The sequence below is a fragment of the Pholcus phalangioides genome, unplaced genomic scaffold (assembly GCF_987345545.1).
Source record: "Pholcus phalangioides strain wild (caught in Gottingen) unplaced genomic scaffold, Ppha-v1.0 ptg000003l_1, whole genome shotgun sequence".
Classification (NCBI taxonomy): Eukaryota; Metazoa; Arthropoda; class Arachnida; order Araneae; family Pholcidae; genus Pholcus; species Pholcus phalangioides.
This window is the reverse complement of record NW_028301596.1, coordinates 15491087-15515198: the sequence shown is the minus strand read 5'-3', so window position 1 is coordinate 15515198 and position 24112 is coordinate 15491087.

Sequence of the window (24112 nt, the reverse complement as noted above, 5' to 3'; positions counted from 1 at the left end):
ACCTTAGGTATCAAGGCACTCTCTGCGGTTACTTCCCTTCTTCGTCTTTTGGCACTAGGACCAGCTTCAGAGTCAGTGGACCCATGTCGCACAATAAAGCTGTCCATAGGGGGGGGGGGGGGTGTTCGTATGTACCGCCTCTTTAAGATTTGCCTTTAAACGAGTTGCAGCCTTCTTCTTCAAAGGGATGCTGGCTCTAGAAATTTTCTTTATTCCCATGAAATTGTTTGGCTAGACGCGCGGGATGATGTTCAGACAACTATAAATAACGCCGCAGTGAACAGGAGAACGCAAATTAGCGACGAGGTCACGTTAGCACGCCGACGAAATCCGAGACAAATTTTTTTTCGAAAAAAAATCGATGCAAACTGAAACCGACGATCAACGAAAACCGAGGTGTCACTGTATCTCAAACTGTCTGTCGTAGAGGTATGATGCCAATTTGAAAATGCTCAACAGGCGTTCAAAAATTACTATGTACCAGTTTTGCGAGTGGAAATACAGTGTGTAGGAAAATGAAGACGCTAAATTTTTATACGGTGCCGCTCGGCTCTAACTCCCAGTTGAAAAGTCGTTGCCCTTCCTCTCCTAATGCCAGCAAAAAAAAATTCCATGTTTCTAAGTGCAATACTCACAGTGATATTCGAATTCGAAAAACGAGGAAATTTTAGAAAGAACAAAATTAAATACGGGTAAAACGGTTTCTCCACAGTTAATGTTGTTCTTTCCCTTTTTTCAGAAAGGGAAAGGAGAGGGGTGGGGAAGACAAAACTGCTGTTGCAAGAAAAATATAATTTTTGATATATCCTGCTGAGTGTGATATCTGATCGGCCGCAGTTATTCAAAAGGGATTTGAATGAATTGTGCCCTGTTTTCCGAGTCTGTATACTATAATTCAAGAAAACAAATCTTTGGTATACGCTTTTCATCCATTTTTAAAAGCCTAAGCCGATACGTAATGTGTAAGTTGAACATTTCATTGAAAATGAGGCGGCGACCAAGCTCAAGTCAATAACAAGGGCAGTATTTGCTTATGTTTAGTAACTTTTTCAGAAAACTCCCTCCTATGAACACTTGGAAACTTGTATACGGCATTGTGAATCGCCCAAATGATGTAAAAATTCTGGGCCCTACTTGATATTTCTTATTGCATCGAATCAAAGCAAAGGTCAAAACATTTCACCACAAAAAACGTGAGAGAGAAATATCATCGGAAGGTTTTCGTACAGTTAGTGTATAGAAGAAAATAATTATGTAGTGTATAATACTACTATAATAGACTACTTCACCGCACACCAACTCCGGTCATATATCGTCATACGGCAATTTCCAAACAGTGGAGTTGGGTGGGAATTGAAGGCTCCATCCATCGGTGGTCGCCTTAGGCTTGGTAGGTAAAGAACTTGCTTCTGATGTTCTACGCCCGGATTCGAACCCATGAACCTTGATGGTAACCTTCATAGTTGAAGACGAGCATCTTTACCACTACGCCACTCTGCTGTATAACGTAGACACCGCACATTCGAAAAGCGAGGAGAAGGAGAGAAAGGTGCGCAACTTGAACAATCCTGTTTGTTTTCATCTCGATCTGCTGATTCTCCTCTTTCTTGCTTCCTTTATCACGTTTTTTGTCTTTAAAAAAAGAGAAAGAAATTCTATGGCGAGGATAATCACCATCATACCCTTACATTTCAGAACCCCTCCGGTCATTTCCTTCATCCTCCTCGTCCGTTACTATGTCTGGGCATCTCTTCCTCCACCCCTGTGCGAATTTTTCTACCCAGTCTCAATTCTTGCATCGTCTTCGTTCCAGTATGTGCGCTGCCATATTAGGTAAACTTATTCGGAATGTAGGATGTACATGCTGTATAGGGTATATTCCATATCAGACAATTTATATAAGGTCATTTACCAAAGAAGTGCCACTCGAAATATTTCAGAACTGAATGGCTTGAATTTATCAAGAAACATCTGGACTGTGAAAACAAATAGCACGTGTGATGTTACCAGTACATACCCATCTTGTATAACTTTTTTTTTTGCTTTATTTTTATATGAAAAAGTCGTTTATCTTATACGCTCAAAGAAGAAAAGGAAATGTTCTCCTTCAAGGATGCACTTCGTAAAAGAAGTAAAAGTTCACTTTTCTTCGGAAGAAAAAATAAGTTTTTCTTCAGAATTTACCATCGTTAATCTTCCTTAAAACTTCAGGAAGGCGGAAACATATTCCCCGAACATGGAAGTGCTCTTCTACAAGAAAGTGCGTAGTTATACGAATATCACTCTAGAAAGTCTTGAATCTGTGTTATACATCCCGATGTGTATAACATGTAGTTTTTTCGCTTATTAAAATTCCGTGTTATCCATTGTATGCAAATATTTTAATATTTACGATATAATATATACATATATACAAATATATACATATTTGATATAAATATCCGAATAAATTCTTTTGATATTCATTGTATAGAGCTTCCCATAGATTCTAGTAAATAGTTTGAAAATTTATAAAACTGTGGGAATTGGTATGTTTGAATGCGACTTGCGATGTTATTCTCATGAAAAGGGATTATTTTTGGTACTGATAGAAAGTACAGATTTTTGTCGGTAGAGATCATTGCAAATTGAAAAATCAGAATCCTATAAAATTAAGGGTGTATGATTAGCGGCTGATTTCTGAATTTTTCTGCTACTGACTTTCATATAGTTGTCAGTGTGATGTTGTCACTGGTGGATAAATCAGTATTGCTGAAAATGTGTCACCTCAGCTACGAATCGCTGAAACTTATCGAACGTTACGGACACACAAGTGATTGTGTTCATGTCCAGAATTATGTGACTTACTTTCGTGCAGTGTCCTCTATGGACAAACAATCAACTACGTTGTTCTTTGTTGTACCAGAAATAAATCCAATTTGGGGGAATAGCTTTTTTGCAAATCGCATTGAAATGCATCGATTCCTTCAACTTTTTATGAATTTTTTGAAATATTCACGAATTTATGGCATACCCATATATTAAGAGCGCACAACCTCCGGCCCCCACGGGATAAATGCTGCTCACAAGGAAGTTTCATCCGTCTCGTGAAAAGTGTTCCGTTCGAAAAGTATCAATACACACAGCACGAAAAAGATCTAGGCCGATCATACTTCCTTTCATAAAAATACGTGATTGAACAGAATATCGCAAATTATCGAAAAAATAAATTCGAAGGCAAGTGAAGTTGTAAATTACAACCAAAAAGAATCTGAGGCAGGAAAGGTTGTCAATTACAGCCAAAAAATTTTTCTTACACAAGTAAAAATGTCAATTACTGCCAAAAAATCATCTAATACTAGTGAATTTGCCGATTACTGCCAAAAAATTGTTGTAGGCAAGTGAAATTGCTAATTACAACCGAAAAATTGTCTGTGGAAAGTCAAAGCTATCAATTACAGCGAAAAAAATTGTATATTATTATTAAAGTGAGTTTGCTGATTACAGCAAAAAAAAAAATTCAAGTCGAAGTAAAGTTGTTAATTACAGCCAAGAATATTGTCTAATGCAAATAAAGATACCAATTAAAGATGCGCAAAAAAAATTGTCAAAGGCAAATAAAGTTGTCGATCACAGCTAAAAATATTGTCAGAGACCTTATAAGTCAAGAGAATAATCTCAATTCAAGCGAAAAATTTAAACTAAGACTTGTTTCAAATTGGGCAAAAAATGTGGCATTTTATGAAAAACATGGAAAATATGAAAACGACGACAAAAATTACGGGAATGCACGTAAAATGCGGGTCATATGGTCACCTCATTCATACAAGTTTCTGGCCTACGAGCGGCAGAATTACCGCATATGGCCCACGGACTTAGAAGCTTGTGTAGTACCTGCGCTGCATATGACCATTCAAATATTTTTTTTAATGTAAAATATATCATTTCCCTGGAAAAACTTTTGACAAATTTAACATTTCAATTGGTAAACTATCACAACAAACTTGTGTTTCGAAATCTCTAAAAATAGTCTTACTTTTTACTACTGTTTATACGATTCTACTTTTTCCTCAGAAAAAGAAATAAAAAGAACGTTTCCATCGGTGCTTAGAAACTACGAGGTTTATGTTTAAAGCGGTATCGATTGAAACTTTTCGCGGCTTCGGATCACTTTAAGTATTTCCTTTTTTTTGGTGTTCGGGTATGGGTTTTATACTGCTCGATATCGTAGCAGTTTTGACAGTTTTCGTGACCAGGATTACTCTGGGATACGCGTTGTTGGTAATCGGGAGGCAGAATGGACGTCTCTTACTACGATCATGGGAAAAAAGTTTGAGTTTTGGAGGTTGAAAAAGAAATAGGAAATGAAGTCCGCGATAAGATAAGAGAACGAAAAATGTCCGATGCGTTATCCGATCCTGGTATATAATATGCGTTGAAAGTAATTGTATCAGATATTTTGGCTACTTCGCAATACTTCCCTTTGATAAAGAAATAGAAAATTCTAAAATAAATTATATAAAATTGTCATACGAATTATTTATTGATGGGTTATTCCGCCATTGAAAAACTAATAAATATTCAATACGCGATATTGCTATATAACACTATACTAATTTTGAAAAATTTTCTGCTTCTTGAATAAAAACAGTCAATTCTTATTTTATTGCGTGTGTTGGAAACGAGTCTAACCATGTAAAACCTGGATTGGTTTCGGTTTTCTTTATAATTGCATATATTTGATACATTTAATACTTTTAATAGTAGTGTAATACAAATACACAATATAAAAATAATAAATATATATATAAAAAAAACTTTCACACACAGTGTATGTGAGCCTCACAAATACTATATAGAGGCACAATATTAGTATATATAAAAGCGCAGCGGCGGACTGATTTAGATGAATTAGTAGTCAAGAGAATGCGACTGGAATGGGTGAACGGCGGCAAAATTTGTGCCCACGGGCGATAAAACCATAAATATGCCCCCGGGGGGGGGCGGACAAAGCCCTAATTAGAGGGGGGCCCTAAAATTATGTGGGTCCTTGCTAATTTCTCGAATTTCAGCTTGGAAAAATGAGGCGTTCGAACAAGCGGCATCTCCCATTTATCATAGCACCTGATCCCATTATCGTTCAGTACCACTGGGCGCCCGAGATGGCCTCCGTGCCGTGTATGGCGGGGCGATACGTTAAGATGGTTCTGGGATAATTTATTCATTCATTTAGTTATTCTCTTCCGTCTTCAATTAAAAAATGAAATGGGTAAAACATTACAAAATGTCAGATAGTAAAAAAAAAAAATACCTTCCGTCTAAAACCACTAACATTAAAAGGGGTTTTGTTTTTGGATGGAAAACAAGATTGTTCATGGCTGAGTGAGTGGCGCCATCTCTTGTAAATATATGCAAGGAACATAGTCGAACGTGCGTGCGCATTCGTCCTTATGACTAACTTTAGGAATTCCTAGTAACTCTAATACTATATCTGTGTGTGGCATATATTGAGTACGTAACGTAAATAATAAGTAATATGTTTCTTGGAAATCTTCCGCCCTCTATCAAATATGAAAGTTTCCACGATAAGATCTGGCACAATGATTTACGACAATAAATACTTTATGTATTTAAGAGGTGGTGCCTAAGCATAGATTCATTTTGCCCGAGGGCTATGATGCTGTTGAGACGACATACTTTTGCATATATATTCATACATTTTTTTTTAGTTCTACGTAACAGTCTCATCATCATCAGGGGTTCTGTGGAACACACTTGTAAATATCACGGTTTCCGCAATAAATTTTAATTTGGAAATCCCGGTCCTAGTGCAGTTAGTAATTGTATTCACAACTATTTATTACTTTATTATATCATTATACAGTACCTGATTGGTTCATGTTTTCTTCTTTCAGTATTTATTATTCGTTTCCATGTACTGTACTTTCTATCCGTATAGAAGCATATAGAAATGACTTTTTTATCATATTATTCTGAAGTTTTGTATAATATTAAAAAAAGGATATATATATATATATATATATACATATATATATATCCGGATGTATATACGGATGTATCACAAATTGCTTCAATATCTGAGTAATAATATTGGAAAACAGCTCAATCCGTTATGAAAATACTTATCATAACAAATCATGTTTTTCCCGTTTCTTTTACTTAAAATTTTGAAATAAAACATATCTCTCAGGAAGAAATCTTTTCCTAATACCCTTCTAAATATTTTCAAAATAATTCATGATTCCATAATCCTCTAGACGATTTCTATAAAAAGAAAATTGATGTTTAAAAATGAGGATACGATTGGGAAGCTCTTGGTATACCAGGCACTTCTTCATTTTCTTGTTTCGGTATATGTTATTCGTTTCCTGTACTGTAGTTTCTATACGTGAAAAAACATAAAAACAAATGTGTTTTTTTTTTTTTTTTTTTTTTTTTTTTTTTAATATATATTATCATATTAATCTTAATTCTTTTATTGTATTTAATGTATGAAAAAAATCAATTCAAGATAATTCTCAAATTACTTTAATAACTGAGTAATAATAATTGTGAAAGTAACTCAAGCAGTTATGAATATACTTAACGAAACATTCACATTTCTTTTCATCTTCATGAGAGATGGAGAGAGAGAGAGAGAGAGAGAGAGAGAGAGTGAGCGTGCGCGCGTGCATGTGTGTGCGCGTGTGTTAGTTCAGGGAAATCATTATTAAAATCACTCTGAGGACAAAGGCTTATCCTAATATCCTTTTAAATATTTACAAAATTCATTGAGGAAACGATTCCAATTGCTTGATGTTAATCCTATATAGAACATTTCTATAAAAGAAAATTAAATCTTTAAAAATGAAGATAAGATTGAGAAGCTCTTTATATACCGAGCACTTCTTCACAATTTCAGTATTTATTATACGGTTCAGTATTTATTATTCGTTTCCATATACCATAGTTTCTATCCGTATAGGAATACAAAGGAATGCCCTTTTTTTTTTACCATATTATTCATAATTCTTTTATCGTATTTAAAATATTGAGAAAAAAAACAAGATACGATAACTCTTAAATTACTTCAATAACTGAGCAACAATACTTGTGAAAATGAGTCAATCCAGTATGGAAATGCTTAGCGGAACCATTAACAATTATTCTCGTCCACATGAATTTCAGAAAAATCAATATCATCAGAGGACGAAAGCTTATCCTAATATCCATCCGAGTATTTTCAAGATCATAATTCATTGAGAAACGATTTCATTTGCCTGATGTTAATCTCAAGGAGATTCAAAAGCTCTTGCTATCAGTGAAACCTCGAAACAACGATACTCGATATAACGATAAATACCTGTACAGTTCTGCTTGGAAATGTTCACATTCCAATCATTAAAGTATGGACATTTCCAAGCCGGACACTCTCTCTCTATACAGGTATTCATCGTTCATTAGAGGCAACAGTATGAGATTAGTGTCCATAGAGTATCGTTTTATTGAGGTTTCACTGTATCAAGCACTTCGTTTTCTTGCTTCAGTATTGGTTGTACGATTCAGTATTTATTATTCGTTTCCATATACTGCAGGTTTTATCCGTATAAATTCCATACGGATAGAAAGTACACTATATGAAAACGAATAACAAATATCATATCGTACAATATGCATCTATACCAGTGGTCCCCAACCTTTTTAGCCACCAAGCTATCTTAAAAATCTTGTTCCCCACTCCCCCGTCTCATCGTAATCTATAACTTTTGTCGGGAGAGTCCCCCTTCCATCATGAAGCGTCATAGTTCCATAACCAAGTTCTCTTTTGAACAAAAAAGAATGATTTTTAACAAAACCATTATTTTCTGCTTTGCATCCTTAATGTTATTTTTAAAAAAAACCACCTCTTATTCACGTTGAGGGAGCCAAAAAGGTCATTTACCCAGTCAAAAGCAGTGGTTCTTTACAAGAAGGTCCTTGAAGAAACTTCAGATGGTCTGCGAACTGGGATGACATAACAATCCACTCATTGGTTTTACATTGCTATACACAGAATACCATTCTGTAAAGAGGTTCGTGGCTTTCATTTTTCTTCATTTTATCAACACGGGGAGTCCGTGGACTTCATGTCATGTCACTGGCAAAAACTGTCCGTGAAACACGAAACGTTGAGAACCCCTGGTCAAACCTCTTCCAAAGAGAACTCTGAAAGAGAGAAATAATAAAAAAGGAGTAATCTAGAAATTGTTAAAAGATAAAAATTTGAACTGATACCAAAAATAGTGGTAGTTTCACAAGTTCCACAAGCCTTACTAGAAAAATTCATTCTGAAATTGCCCCCACCAAAAATCCGAATTTCCGCATTCTTGAGAGTAGGCCCCACATTGGAATAACCGTTCTATGCTATAGGAGCATATAGAGATGACTTTTTTTATCATATTATTCTGAATTCTTCTCTCGTATTTAAAATAAGACAAACAAGATTCGGTAACTCTCGAATTACTTCAATAACTTAGCAATAATATTTGAGAATAAATCAATCCACTGCGAAAATATTTAGCGTAACTATTCACATTTCCTCTCGTTTCCAAATGAAAAAATCCGAAAAAAACAAAATCACTATCAATCACGGGACGAAAGCTTATCCTAATATCCTTGTAAGTATTTTCAGGATAATAATTCAGAGAAAAACGATTCCAATTGCTTGATGTTAATCCCACGGAAGATTTCTGTAGAAGAAAAATTGATATTTTTCAAAATGAAGATAAGATTGAGAAGTTGCTGGTAGACCAGGCACTTCTTCATTTTCTTATTTCAGTATGGAAACGTAAAAAAAAAACAAAAAAAACGATTGAATAACTGGATCCAGTCCACGTTTTCACATAGATAACCTACTCACGGAGAGTTTAAAGCCCTTCCTGCATCCGAAGCGATCAATCTTTCAGGATTTCGAAAGTGGTAATTTTTGTAGCTCGGCAACTGCCGTCCGTGAGAAATTAACGATTGCCAAACTCCTCTCCTCTTTCAAGGCAGTGGATAGCTACGACACACATACTCGCTGTGATGCTTCTTTCTCTTAAGATGTTACTATTTTTATTTCACAAAGAAAAATTGATCTCCGTTCAGGACCAAAACGAATAGTTTTTTTGTTTTTTTCTTTGCGCTCAAGAAAATTTTTTTTCTCTCCTGTTCCGATGGAAGCCATTTTATTTTACGTTTTCCTGGTTTTCGGTGATAAATCCCCTTTTTCGAAAAAAATTAAAAGAAGAATAACGAGAAAAAGAGATGGAGTGCATTTGAAAAGAAAAATGTGTTTCATATTTTTGTACCGGTTTTGTCGACATCCAAGGATTATTCCTCCGGCCATTTTCCAAGACCGAAGATCAATGAAAAATTGCAGCAGCGTGATGGTGTCGAATAGCATAATGTTTTCCTTTTCGGTGCCTTCTCTCTCTCTCTCTCTCTAAGTGCACTGTTGTATTCCTACTGTGTGATGTCCTTATTGTTTCCTTTCTGTTTCCGGAACTTCATTATGCGTCAAAAGTCTTCACGGTGCGATAACCTCCGAAAAGGAAAAGGGAAGAAAAAAAATTTAAATCTAAATTTTTGAAGCATGTGGAGTAGTTTCTCTGATTCTTTAATATTGGGATTAAGGAAAAGCTGTGATATTACAGTATGCTATTTTTTGTTTTCTAGAAATGTATCCAAGGAGATATTTTACCCCCAAGTGGGGCTTACAGTATTTGCTTGAATTCGAATAAAATATGAATAATGCAAATAGAAATTCAACGCAATTCATAACTTCTTTGTCTTAAAATACTTCTCTATACGTTCTCTATGCATTCAAAATGCTAAATGGAAACACATGCGTTGATTTTTCTTGTTCAGCCCAATTTATCACGCATAAAATAAATATATAGAGTTGATATACCATTTTCGCAAAATGCATTTCCGTAATACATATTAATTTATGTTATTTATTAAAAGAAAATATTGCATGCATAAAGAAAATATGGTAGCAGAATGGTAGCATATTTCATTGAATAATTACGATATGAATCAGTGTTTAAAGGCATTGTTGTCCGAACATTGTTGGAATTAATTGTTTTCTAAGCATTGTTGAAATTTATTTTTATCTGAATATTGCTGAAAAGTATCTGAAAGATTGTTGGAAAGTATTTTTTATCTGAAAGATTGTTGAAAAGTATAATTATCTGAACAATTGTTTGAAAGTGCTATTTTTCTTTTTAATTGTGGAAAAGTACTATTGTTTTAACATTGCGGAGAAGTACTATTGATTATATGTTGCAAGTATGGAAAGTATTGCCGTTTAAACATTGTTGAGAGGAGCTTTTGTTTAAAAAATTGTTGGAAAGAGCTATTGTTCCGAAATTATTCACAAGAGCTATATTATTCAAATTGTTCAAAGGAGTTATTGTTTCGAAACCGTTGAAAAGTACTATTGATTTAACGTTCTTAACGAAGTTTTTCGAGCTTAATTTTTTTTTTTCTCTCGTTCAGATAAAAGCCGTTTTCTCTTAAGTTTGCCTGGTTTTCAGTGGCAAAGCCCTTTTTGAAGAATTAAACGAAAAATAAGAGGAAAGATAAGAAGTGCATTTGAAAAAAAAAATGTATTTGATAGTTTTAAATTTTTATACCGGCTTATCGATATCCAAGGATTATTCTTGCTGCCATTTTCCAGAAACGAAAAAGAAAATTTGCAGTAACGTGATGGTATCAAAGAGCATAATGTTTTTGTTTTTCTTGTTATTATTTGCTATTATTTCATTTTTGGTGCTTTCTCTTTCAGTGTACCGTTGTATTCTTACACTATGATGTCCTTATTGTTTCGTTTGTGTTATCAGAGCTTTATTATGCATCAAAAATCGTCATGCGGCAATGTGGTCCGAAAAATAAAAGGGGAGGTGGGAACGAAAAAACTTAATTTTTAAATAACTTGGAAACAGAGTGTCTTTGACTCTTAAATATTGGGATTATGAAACAACAACAAAAAAAGAACCGTTTATAAGAAGAAAAATAGAAAAATAAGTTTTTTATCAGAGGGTTTTAGAAATGTATCCAAGGAGATATTTTTCCATGTGTAGAATATGAATGTGGCTTTGGATTTTCATTTGAATTGGTTTAAATGAGAATAATGCAATTTGGAAATGAAATGAAATTTATTCATTTGCAAATGAAAATCATTCATAAAATCCGTCGCGATTCATAACTTCTTTATCTTGAACTTATTAGTTTGAAACACATTAGTCAATTCATATTGTTAAACCTAATTCATTGCGCATAAAATAAATATACATAGCATATTATTTTCGAAAAATTCATTTCCTTGATACATAGTAATTTATACTAGTATTAAAATAAAATATCACATACATAAAGAAATTATATAGCAGGAAAAATGGCATGTTCCATTGAATAATTGCAATATGAACCTACTTCTAATATATTTTTGTCTGAACATTGTTGAAAAGTATTTTTGTCTGAACATTGTTGAAAAGTATTTTTGTCTGAACATTGTTGAAAAGTATTTTTGTCTGAACATTGTTGAAAAGTATTTTTGTCTGAACATTGTTGAAAAGTATTTTTGTCTGAACATTGTTGAAAAGTATTTTTGTCTGAACATTGTTGAAAAGTATTTTTGTCTGAACATTGTTGAAAAGTATTTTTGTCTGAACATTGTTGTGTTTAAACGATTGTTGTGTGTGTGTAAACGTCGTTAAAAGTATTCTCTTCTGAAGAATTAAAAGTAGAATAAAAGAAAATATGGAGTGCATTTAAAAACAAAAATGTTTAATACTTTAGTATTTTCATACGAGTTTGTCGATATCCAAGGATTATTTATCCGCCATTTCCCAAGACCGAAGATGAATGAAAATTTCAGCAGCGTGATGGTGCCGAATAGCATAATGTTTTTCCTTTTCGATGCCTTCTCTTTCGTTGCATTCTTACTGTTTCATGTTCTTATTGTTTCCTTTCTCTTTCCGGGGAGAACTTCATTATTCGTCAAAAATATTTCCACACTACTATAACCTCCCGAAAATGAAAATATTTTTTTTTCCTTTAACTAAATTATTAAAGAACTTTCAGAAAGTATCTGTGACTTTTAAATATATTTGGATTAAGAATTAGCTCCGTTATACCGGGATGCCATTTTTTGCTTTCTGGAAATCTATCCAAGGAGGTATTTTTCCTCATGTGCAGAAAAATGAATGTGGTTTATAATATTTGTTTGAGTTGGAATTAAATGTGAATATTTGGAAATGGAAATTTTTTGGAAAATTTCCAATCTATAACTTATATAAACTGGAAAGAACTAGTCTGAGACCTATAACTGATTTTATTTTCAAACCCAATATATATTTACGTATAAAAATTAAAATATTACTTCAATAAATTCATTTACATAACAGTAAAATTATGTTGCAAAGAAAATATCATATTCATAGAGAAATTATAATGGAAAGATTGCATATTTCATTGGAGTAATTACGACATGAAGCTTTGTTGAAAAACATTGTTCTTTGATAATTATTTAAAAGTATTTCATTCAATGTAGCTTTCAATTACATCTAGCTTTGACAACAATATTTAAAAAAAATACCGATGTCTGACTATCGTACAAAAGTACTTTATTGAAGAGTCATTATATAAAATTTAGTTTGAATGTATTATTGTGTGAAGCTGCATTCAATAATTACAACATGAAGATTTATTTAAAATTATTGTTGTCTGACAGTTATTTGTTGATTTTTTTCATTTTCTGACCATTGTTGCAGAACATTATTTTATACAAATACAAATCCCCAACCGGCAATATGCCCAACGAGGTGGCTGAGGAAAAGATGCCCAATCTGACAATTGTTGAAAAATATTTTTCTCTAACCATTATTCGTTGATTTTTTTTCTATTTTCTGACGATTGTTGAAAACATCGTTTTCTAACCATTGTTGAAAGTTACTATTGTCTCAACAATGATGAACGCATTCCTATCTAATCATTGCTAAAAAAAATTTTTCCGATCATAGAATGTTTTACTTCATGATTCTTGCTGCGAAAGGCTATTAGGAAAAGATTGTTGAGCAGGGGCTCCTACATGACCGTTATTGTCAGCAGAATATTGTTATGTCTACTATTGATATTTCGGCATCAGTCAATGCACATGCAACTTTGCATTGTTAATGAAGACGCAATTCCTCTTCTCTTCAAATTCGCAGTTGTAAAATATTGTTGGATCTGTTTCTTATAAGGATCCGCATCTATTTCAGAGAATGTACTTTTTGAAGTTTGCAAAAAGTAATGTATTACATTGTAATCTTATTTTCCAGAAAGAGCTGAAATTCATAGTGTTCTAAAAAAATGGGGATTGTGTGTATTTTTTTCTCGTACACCATTATTCATATGTTTGACAAGTATACTGTACCTTAAAAGAATATTCAAAAGTGTATTTCAATTGTAAGAATATTTTTTCTATAGAGCTCAAGCTTGTACAAGGTAAAAACAAGTCCGTTTCAGCTGAAATAGCTCGTGAATCATTGATTATAGAAATATATACTGTCATTTATAAAAAAATACGCCAAAAAGAACGAACCGATTTTATAGATATGCCACTTTATTTAGTAGAGAATCAATAAACCAAGATAAAAAAAATTTAAATTTTCCTACGGTCTTTGTGTTCTCTCACTTCCAAATAGAAATTTGTTTTCTTGTCTCTCCTGAATTCAATGAAAAAAATGCATGTTTCTAAGTACAATATTCAACGAGATATTTGAGTTCAAAAATCACTGAAAATGAGGGAAAGAACAACATATACCAGACCAGAGTTTGAGCTTTTCGCTGTTCCTTGCCCCGTGGGGACGGACCGCCAGCTTAAGGTCTGCCCCTTTGTGCTTGGAACAGCATATGTTAGTCTCTTCAATGGACGAGACCTCACGTATCCGGTGAAAAAAAACCTTTTTCATTTTGTCAATGATAAGCGTGCAGATATTTCTGCTCCCTTCACTTTATACCCGCTGAATATCAGAATAAAATGCACTTCATTAAAAAAGATGTGACGTTTTATAGAGGGGTTTGATGATTTCTGCTATGCTGGTTTAAGGAACAGGCTTGTTTTATGCTGTAAATGTGCTTTTCCTTACCTTATTACAAGGATCAACATAACTTTAGAAATTGAAAAGGGAACTTATGAAGAGTCATGCTTTATGTGTGTTAATATCCGTGGTTAATTCATGTTTTCATAATCGTTCACCATAAGATGCTTGTTAATATTTACTATAACTTAGAGTTCCCCTCAACGTTGAATTTGCGGGTTTATCAAAGATAAAGTTACGTGACTTGACACTAAAATTCCCTTAAGGCATCGATGATACAGAAATATCTGTATTTACCGATCAACAGAGCTTGGATGTGACAAATATTGACATCTTCTAATGCATATTACGCATTAAATCGAGATATATTTTCCTCCGGTGACGTTTTTCCCAGGGCCCTCAAGAATAATCTGGATTTATATTATGACTATTTTCGTCACTGGAGAGAAAATATGAAAAGTTAAATTTTGTTATTTTTTTCAAAATTAACACGTTTATGTAAAAATACTAAAAGAAATTATTCGAATGGTCATGTTTAATTATGTTATTATGCTGTTGATCCTTTATGGTAAATCTAGATATCATCTAGATTAAATAATATACAGGGTGTTTAAAAAATCGTAACTATTCAGATTTTAATCCGTTTTCATCGAATAATGTATAGGTAGAAAGAGGGAAATTTTGAGTTTCACACTGTTGCCGACGGTTAGCGCTAACGCTCTTCCTTCGGCAGCCACTTCAGTGTTTGTCAAGAATGGCTTTTCCAACAGTTACAAACCTGGCCAAAGTCCGACAACAAAAGTCATGATTCGGGATCATCGTCAAGTTGAGATATTTTTTTCGTGATAATTATGTCGTCATAATGCATGGCAACCCATCAAACTGCACAGTCACGACGATAATAATTTTTCTCCGAAATCTTTCGGTAAAAACTCTATGTTTATATAATTGTTTTTATGTTTTTTTCCTCTCAAATTTCACTTTTTTTTTCTCTCGTCTCATGAAGCCAATTCAGTATAGCTGCTATGTATGGACAAGCATTACATGTTGGCGATAAAAAAAATGATTTGTCTCCTACTAGGCCATCTTACATCAGCACATCGAACTTTGTCCAGGGATCTCTGGGCACTTTGGGAAATTACCGCACATCGTGCTTCGGAAGTAACAGATACGTGTGTATTAATTGATTGTATATGTCTATACGTACCGGAATTCTTTTTGCCTGCGACGAACGGCTAAAAAAATGCTTGGATAAGTACTTCCTCGGCAATCTGTATAAATGTATAAAGCTTATTAATCTGTAAAAAAAATCTCATCTCAATAATAGATCAGCTATTCATACATCATTCAAAACTTTCGGATTTGCGGTTTTGAACTCAACAAAAATTTTCACCCATTGCGCTTTGTGTTCAAGGGATGATAAAAGTTTAGAAATTGTAATGAAGAGTCATTATTTGTGAGCGCATATTCCAATCCAATTATTTTGATCACCAAGGTAAAGCAGCTGCGGTTGCTCCATGTTTACATAATCGTTAAACCATAAGCTGCCAGATAATATTTACAAGCACTCAATATTGTCCTCACCAGTGACTTTACGGGTTTATTGGAAATAAAGAGTTACGTGACTTGACATTGAAATTCCGTTGAGGAAAGGAAGGCACAGCAGTATCTGTGTTTACCGATCAACAGAGTTTTGAATGTAACAAATATTTACATCTTCTAATGCATGTTAGACATTAAATCGAGGAATATTTTCTGTTAATAACATTTTTCCTTGTCTTCTCTGTTACACAAGAGGATTACTTCAGGAAATTTTAGCGATAGGAAAGGATGGTTATACTGTATTGATTTATCTTGGATTAAGTTATTAGGAATTCATAGTTAATTAAATTTACTGTGCCATCAAAATTCATAGAGCTTTACAGTAAAACCCAAACATCTCTCTCTCCCCCATTAGTGGCATAAGTTTTAATCCATTTCTAGTCTAGGGTTAAACGAACAGAACGTAAGTTCGTTATATTCATTGCACCGACTCACAGAATCGGGTTGCCATGTAATTAAATTAAACCCAGGCAGTAGGAAACCCTTTATCTTTCTGTTATATCGGGTGCTTTAGAGAGTTTTGGCGTTAAGACAATTCAAAATTACCTTCCTGAATTCCGTGTGTGTTAATTTGTGTTAATTTGTGATATAAATTATTATGAAACGTGTCAAAAGAACATTCTGACAAGAATAATTCTCAATCGTATATTCAGAATCGAATTATTTATCACTCTATATAATCTTCGTACTGAAATGTGAAACGATATATTTATATACAGTACAATCTCGTTTTAACGAATGGCGTTATAGTGAAAATCTCGTATTAACGAAGACTTTTTTAATCCCCCCTAGATAAGTTTACATAGGATCAATGCAAAAACGTTTAATTCCTTTATAACGAAATTTCGTTTTAAACGAATTCCAGGTTTTTGCATTGATCCTTAACTGATTGATCCTTAAACATTGATCTTTAAATCACTAACATTGATCCTTATTATAACTTATAACTTAACGGATTTAAACTTTATAACGAAATTTCGTTATAACGAAGTGATTTCTCTGGTCTCTGGGAGTCCGTTATAACAGGATTTGACTGTATATATATTTTTTTTAAAGATTTCTCTTTTCTATGAAGTGTATAGAAAATAATATATTCATGTGCTTTATTTGTTACGGTAAATGTGATAAATCGGTTATTGCATAATCGCTAACCTTCTAGCTACATTTGGTAAGTTTATCAGTTTTACCAGTGATTATGCATGATATCCAAGTGCCGTTTGTGAATTTGGAAAATGCTGAAATAAATTAAACGTAACGCTAATTTGATCAAACAATACGTGATATCGGGGTGAGATCGTAAAATTTGTTAAATGACAGCTCATTATATCGGGGTAAAATCGTAAAATTTGCTGAATTGTTAATTGAAATTTGTTGTGTTCGTTATAGACACGTCCAATAGTACAATTTGTCAAATATCGGTAAATTATATAGTGTCTGATTGTTATATTCGTTAAATAGGTGTTTGTTATACTTGCGTATGATTTTATAAACATAAAAATCAAATAATATGTTAGATCAGAGTTCGTTATATGGGGGAGGGGGGGGCCTTGGTAAAATTTGCCAAATTAGAAATCATTATATCGGGAGGAGGGGTGCGACCATAGAATTATTTAAATGAGAAATCATTATATCGGGGTGCGACCGCCATTTTTTTGAAATTAGAGGTACTTAAATAATATTTTTTATAGGGGTTATATATATAGGTTATATATCGAGGTCCGATTTTAGTATCAGTCAAAGATGGAGTTATTTCAGGTATGTTCGGACAATCAGAGTTCATTATATCCAGTATGTTCGGACAATCAGAGTTCATTATATCCGGTATGTTCGGACAATCAGAGTCCATTATATCCGGTATATTCGGACAATCAGAGTTCATTATATCCGGTTTAGACTCTGGCTCACAAGTAGGGACATTTAAATAATAGATTTTAACACGGAAATTTGAGCGATTTATTACATTTAACAATACGCAATGGAGTGATTATCCATAATAACGGGCAAATGGGATGAATTTGGTATGAGTTATCTTGTTTACCGAAAAGGCTTGGAATTATGCATCATCGACTGTAAACTGACAAAAACGGTCAGCGATTATTCATAATAAGTGGTTATTATTCATAATGACCAAGCATTTTGGTAAGTTTGATAAATTTCTCTAAGTTTATCACTTTTCCGGGGGATTATGCATAGTACCCAATTGTCGTTGGTAAGATTAATAAGTACTAAAAGATAATCACTTCTGTCAAAGTGTCGCGTTGTTGGTAAACATGATAAATCGTACCATATGATATACTATACATGTTTATTCATACATGTATTGTATCATTATATCGAGATCAATCGTAAAATTTATCATCATCATATCGGGGTCCGACTATATCCATCTCGCATATTAGACTCATTTGGAATTTTTCCATATTTATCAAATTCAGAAATTACACTAGACTATTGTGCATAATCTCAGACAAATATTCAACTGGGAGTTCGTGCATAATCTCAGACTTGATAAATTTCAAGCATTTATCGAATTTGCCAACGACACTCGGTTATTATGCATAATCACCGGTAAAAGTGATAATTTTTCCAGTATCTATCAAATTTACCAACGACACTTGGGAATTATGCATAATCTCCGGTAAAAGTGATGTTTTTTTAGTATTAATCCAACTTCTTACAAACGACGCTTGTGGCTGTTATGCTTATTTCCTGGTAAAATCGATAAATTTATCAAACTTACCAAGACGATTGGTAAGTGTACATAATAACCGGTTATTATGTATAATAACTGGATTATAACAGTTACCGTTACGTATATATTTCTTCAAATAATCATTCAACAGTCAGACTAATAAAAGCTTTTTTAGCTTTATTCCCGAATTTTTATTTACGAGTTTCAAATTTGTTATTCAATAGCTTATTATGTTCATCATTTCGTAAACTTTAGTGGAAGAAATTAGAATAAGGAATTATTCAACATAAAAACAATTTTACATCAATTATCATTTTATTCAGTTCTAATTACATTTTAAATTTACATCTTCAATAATTTAAATTTATTTTATTTATCTTCGAATTGTATTTTCTGAGAGTATAAACTGAATTCGACTAAACCTTTTATTTATACAAATTAACATTTATTTTTTTTTCAGTAAATCATTTATCTGTTTGAAATATAAACAAATTTTTTTTTTTTTGCAAATTTTTGAAGTGATGAAAAATCTATATATATAGTGTATATATATATTTTTTTTTCCCATGCTTAAAATTAACGCACGCCTAATATTTGCGAGTTTCTTGGAATTTTAAAAGGAAAATTGCTGGAAATTTAAATGTTTAATTATATAGGGATAGAAATATTATTTAAAACCACTTGTTTATTCGTGTTCAAATACATAGACAAAAATAAGTACCTACATTTACCTCTTAAAATAATTGGATTTAAAATTTCACTTCACATACGAATTTTTTTATGGCAATCGTGACATTTTTCAACGGAAATTGGTACTATTTTGTAATTTAAACTTCTGTAATATTCCGTAAATGAAAATTTATGATATTTCGTAAATTAAAATTTGTGGTATTTTTTATAGTAAAATTTGTGATATTTTGCAAATTGAAATCTGTGATATTTTGCAAATTGAAATCTGTGATATTTTGCAAATTGAAATCTGTGATATTTTGCAAATTGAAATCTGTGATATTTTGCAAATTGAAATCTGTGATATTTTGCAAATTGAAATCTGTGATATTTTGCAAATTGAAATCTGTGATATTTTGCAAATTGAAATCTGTGATATTTTGCAAATTGAAATCTGTGATATTTTGCAAATTGAAATCTGTGATATTTTGCAAATTGAAATCTGTGATATTTTGCAAATTGAAATCTGTGATATTTTGCAAATTGAAATCTGTGATATTTTGCAAATTGAAATCTGTGATATTTTGCAAATTGAAATCTGTGATATTTGTAAATTGAACTCTGTCATTTGCAAACTAAAATTTGTGATATTTTGTGAATAAAAGTTAGTGCTCTTTAGTAATTTGAAATTTCTGCTCTTTAGTAATTTGAAATTTCTGCTCTTTAGTAATTTGAAATTTCTGCTCTTTAGTAATTTGAAATTTCTGCTCTTTAGTAATTTGAAATTTCTGCTCTTTAGTAATTTGAAATTTCTGCTCTTTAGTAATTTGAAATTTCTGCTCTTTAGTAATTTGAAATTTCTGCTCTTTAGTAATTTGAAATTTCTGCTCTTTAGTAAATGGAAATTTGTGATCTAAATGAACATTTATGATATTTCGTAAATTAAAATATGTGACACTTTGAAAATATGTGTGGTTTTTTGTAAATCACAATTTGTGATATTCTGCAAATGAAAATTTGCGATATTTTGTAAATTAAAATTGATGCTATTTTGTAAATTACATTTGGTGGGTGTCTTTAATAAATTAAAATTTGGGAAATTAGGTAAATTAAAATTGGTGCTATTTTTGTAAATTAAAATTTGTGATATACATCAACATCTGTGGCATTTCGTGAATGAAAATCTAAAAATGATTCATTACTTTTGCCTAGAACGTTGATTTTTTTATGAACAAATTTTTTCCTGAAAATGAGTCTTCCAATTAAATTTTAATTAAACGTTTCTACGAAATAAACACCCTTATTTTCTGTAACTTCCGTTTCAAATAAAATAGTTTCGACAGTTTTATGTCATTCAATTCGCATGTCATTTGAAACTCTTTTTACAAGCATGTGCATAATATGTCAAAAAAATTTATCTTTTTTTTTTCTTTCAAATCTCATCCAGTAATGTGGGAGAAAAAATTGTTCAAATTACCATAAATCAAAATTTAATATAAAAATGAGAATTATTTTCTTTTTTATGGATGCACATCATTTTTTTACTAAAAAACTCTATAAAAATACAGAAAATGCTTTTTTTTTTCGTTATTCTACATTATAACTTCTGGATGTCTTCTCAAAATAATGACCATCCCATATGTTAACCTAGTGCAAAACCAACTCTAAAAGCTTATAAAAAGGAAAACGGCTAGAAAAAAAACCCTCGTCTAGAAAATGGAACGAGATCATTTCTTTCAAGATTTTTAGCGTAATAAAACAGAATATTTTATCAGAGTAGCAAGCAACACGGGGCTGTATTTTCCGCCTTTTTGTTCCCTTACATATAAATAGAAAATACGTTCCGGGAAAAAAAATAAATATAAAATCATATCATGATTTTTAAGATGGTTTTTCATATTTATTACTCCCGGACGTATACTGTTTCCTGTCACGGCTGTATTATGTACACACTCTCTCCGAGCTTTCTCGTAAGTTTCTGGATTATGCTATCTTTATTGGGGATTAGGCAGTTATGAAACATGTTGGGTACCCCGCTAGAGACATCTCATTCCTCTTCGTTAACGTTGTTTTTAAGAATATTTTATTATTGCACGCATCTTTAGAATTTACTAGATATCGAGTGAAATTTATGTGCGTACTTTATAATATAGTTTTCACCTTGTTTGCCGGGTATCTCTGATCTATATCGGCGTGAATTACTTGAGAATTTTCTTGTGTATGTGATGTGTGTGTGAAAAATCTGGCATTGATATTAAACACACAATGGTTTTGAAATGAGATAATTATTTATTTTCGTGTAATTAATGGAAATCCATTCATAAGACTTTTGTGGTGGGAAATATTTCAAAGTTTTATATCCGGGACGTAAAAAGTTATATAATCACCATTAATTCATCATACTCTGAATCGAAGATAATGTACTCAATCATTAACCGACTGACGGTCCTGCACGTATATGTACGTGTGAAATTGATGACTTCCAAACGGTTCAGGCCGTATTTGTACGTGTGAACTTTTCGACTTCCAAATGGTCCTGGCCGTAAATATACTGCCTTGCTTTCCCCCAATAAAGAATCACTAATCTGGCTTAGCATACGCCCCTCTCCTTTCTCCACAAAATGACCATTGTACTCGCAACAGCGCTGGGCTTTGAAAACGACAAAATGGCTTCTGAACAACAAATGGCGTACACATATTCTGAACACATAGTAAGTCAAGGAATCAACTAACTTTTCAAAACCTAATTTTTTAAAATTTATATTTTTCAAACTGTTACACGTACATTTAATGTGATGCATGAAAATAAAATTAAAAATGGTGACAATGAGGGGAAAAACGTTTTTTTGTGTATAAGAATATGCATTCTGCATTATGGGTTATTTCTGCTACTTCTGTGCAGCCTGCACTTAGAAATTTGTATGAGTGTTCCAGCCAATTCCAGTCACTGCGTTCAATAGAAGTGCTACCATCTATTGAGTGATGTTAAAAAAAAAACGTTGAATGTTTTTCTTTATTTTTATGTCTCACAGGTTATATTATACAGTCGAATCCGGTTATAACGAGCTCCAAGAAACCGGAGAAATCGCTTCGTTATAACGAGATTTTGTTACAAAGGAATTCCAGCTTTTTGCATTGTTCCTATGTAAACTTATCTGGGGGATTAGAAAATTGTTGGTTAAAACGAGATTTTTTTTCTCTATAACGGTATTCGTTAGAACGAGATTCGACTATATATGCGCAATGGTTTTGAAAATATAAAGTTTTAAGATCGTGTCATTCATTTGTGCAGGCCCTGTATACTGAGTTCTCCATCAATTTACTCAAAGTATTTAGGACACGTATAGCCGTTATTATTTTGGATGAATATTTTATTCAAACTTTCACACATTCACAAAATCCTGTTTCACAGTAAACTAACGAGATCTAGATCCATTATTTGTTTTCCTTTGAGTAAAAATGCATAAAGCTTAATGGGAGAAAATATAAACTCGCTGCATTTAATAACAAACCCATTAAAAATACATCAAGTCCCAGAGAGGAGATCCATAAGAAGAGTAACGTTGCACATTATCAAAATGGAAAAATATACATTTACTTATAGTGTTATTATCAACTGAAGCTTGAAATGCATTGTAATTAACTTAAAAAATATTTTAATACCGAAGAAAACACTCATCGAAGAAGGTGATAACATAAATGTACCACTCGGAATTATTTACTTTCTTGATAAGTCTGGTAATTAATTTATTTTACAAAAAGTTATCAAATGGTATATGAAATTGAAAATAATCTTGTTTATCATAATATTGCATTTACTAAGAGATTTTCACTTTTGATTATTTTCAGAAGTAATTTCCATTATTGAGTAGTATATTTTAATCCTTTCTATAAGTACGTATCATACATGAACCGAAAATGATTTGCGTGCAATATCTGAATACAAATGTGTGGACTTCTATTTCTTAATATCTTCAAATGGGATTTCTAAATTGTTGAAAAATATAGTATTTTTTTATATGTTTATATTGTATACAAACCTACGAAAGGCCAAAGGGCTCTGACTTCACTAGGTGCACAATACAAACACTCGATGAAATTGGAAGGAAAAGAAAGCAGGGGGATATATATTAGAGTGGAAACAATAAATATTATCCCACACGATAATATGTATACACCAATAAAAATCAATATGATGAACTGAACTGCATAGTACGTTCAAAATGAGGAGAGATCAAAATCGCTAGAAAATAACAAAAAACTGTAATATGTGGAAGGACACACGAGATCCGGTGGCACAATGTGTTCTATACTCTTGCAACTCTACATATCTACATACGAAGCAATAAAATTTAGCATTACCTCTGGTAATTGGAATTTGAATTTGCTATGGATATCTTTTTCTCAGTGATAGTATGGGAATAATTTCAAAGAATGAAATTGACTGGCTCGTATAGACTGAGTTGCGTACAAACGCAGCTTTTAGGCGGTCTCAAGACCTCGCCATTCCAATGAAGAGACCCACAGATTTCCTAGCCTTTCCTGTATGGGGCGGTGACACAAACCGCATAGCTGCTTGGTGAATGACTTCTGAACCTTTTTGATGAATTTTATGCCGTTAACTTTGTACGGACACCATTAATTGCGAACAATATTCTAGGACAGGTAGTACATAAACCGTATAGGTCGGATATCAATGCAAGGTGAGCGTAAAATAAGTTAGCATGTGTTCGCGCGCGGGTGAAGCTTACTGCAGCTACAACTGACACAAATGATTTTAAACTAAAAAAAAAAGCTTGAAGATATTGAAAACAAATATGTTATGAAGGTGATTATAATTAACTTTTGACGAGAAGGGTCTGTGAATTTCAGACAAATAGAAAAAAAATCAAATAAGTGAGGTGATGAGGTAAATAGTCTAATAGAATTGTTCTGTATGTCAGTGATATTAAAAAGATATGTTTTTTAAATATTTACTAAAAGATCGGTATAGAAGCTGAGCTCTGATTAATTTCATTGGGCGAATTATTATAGAAATTTGCAACGAGATAGGTCAAGTGTT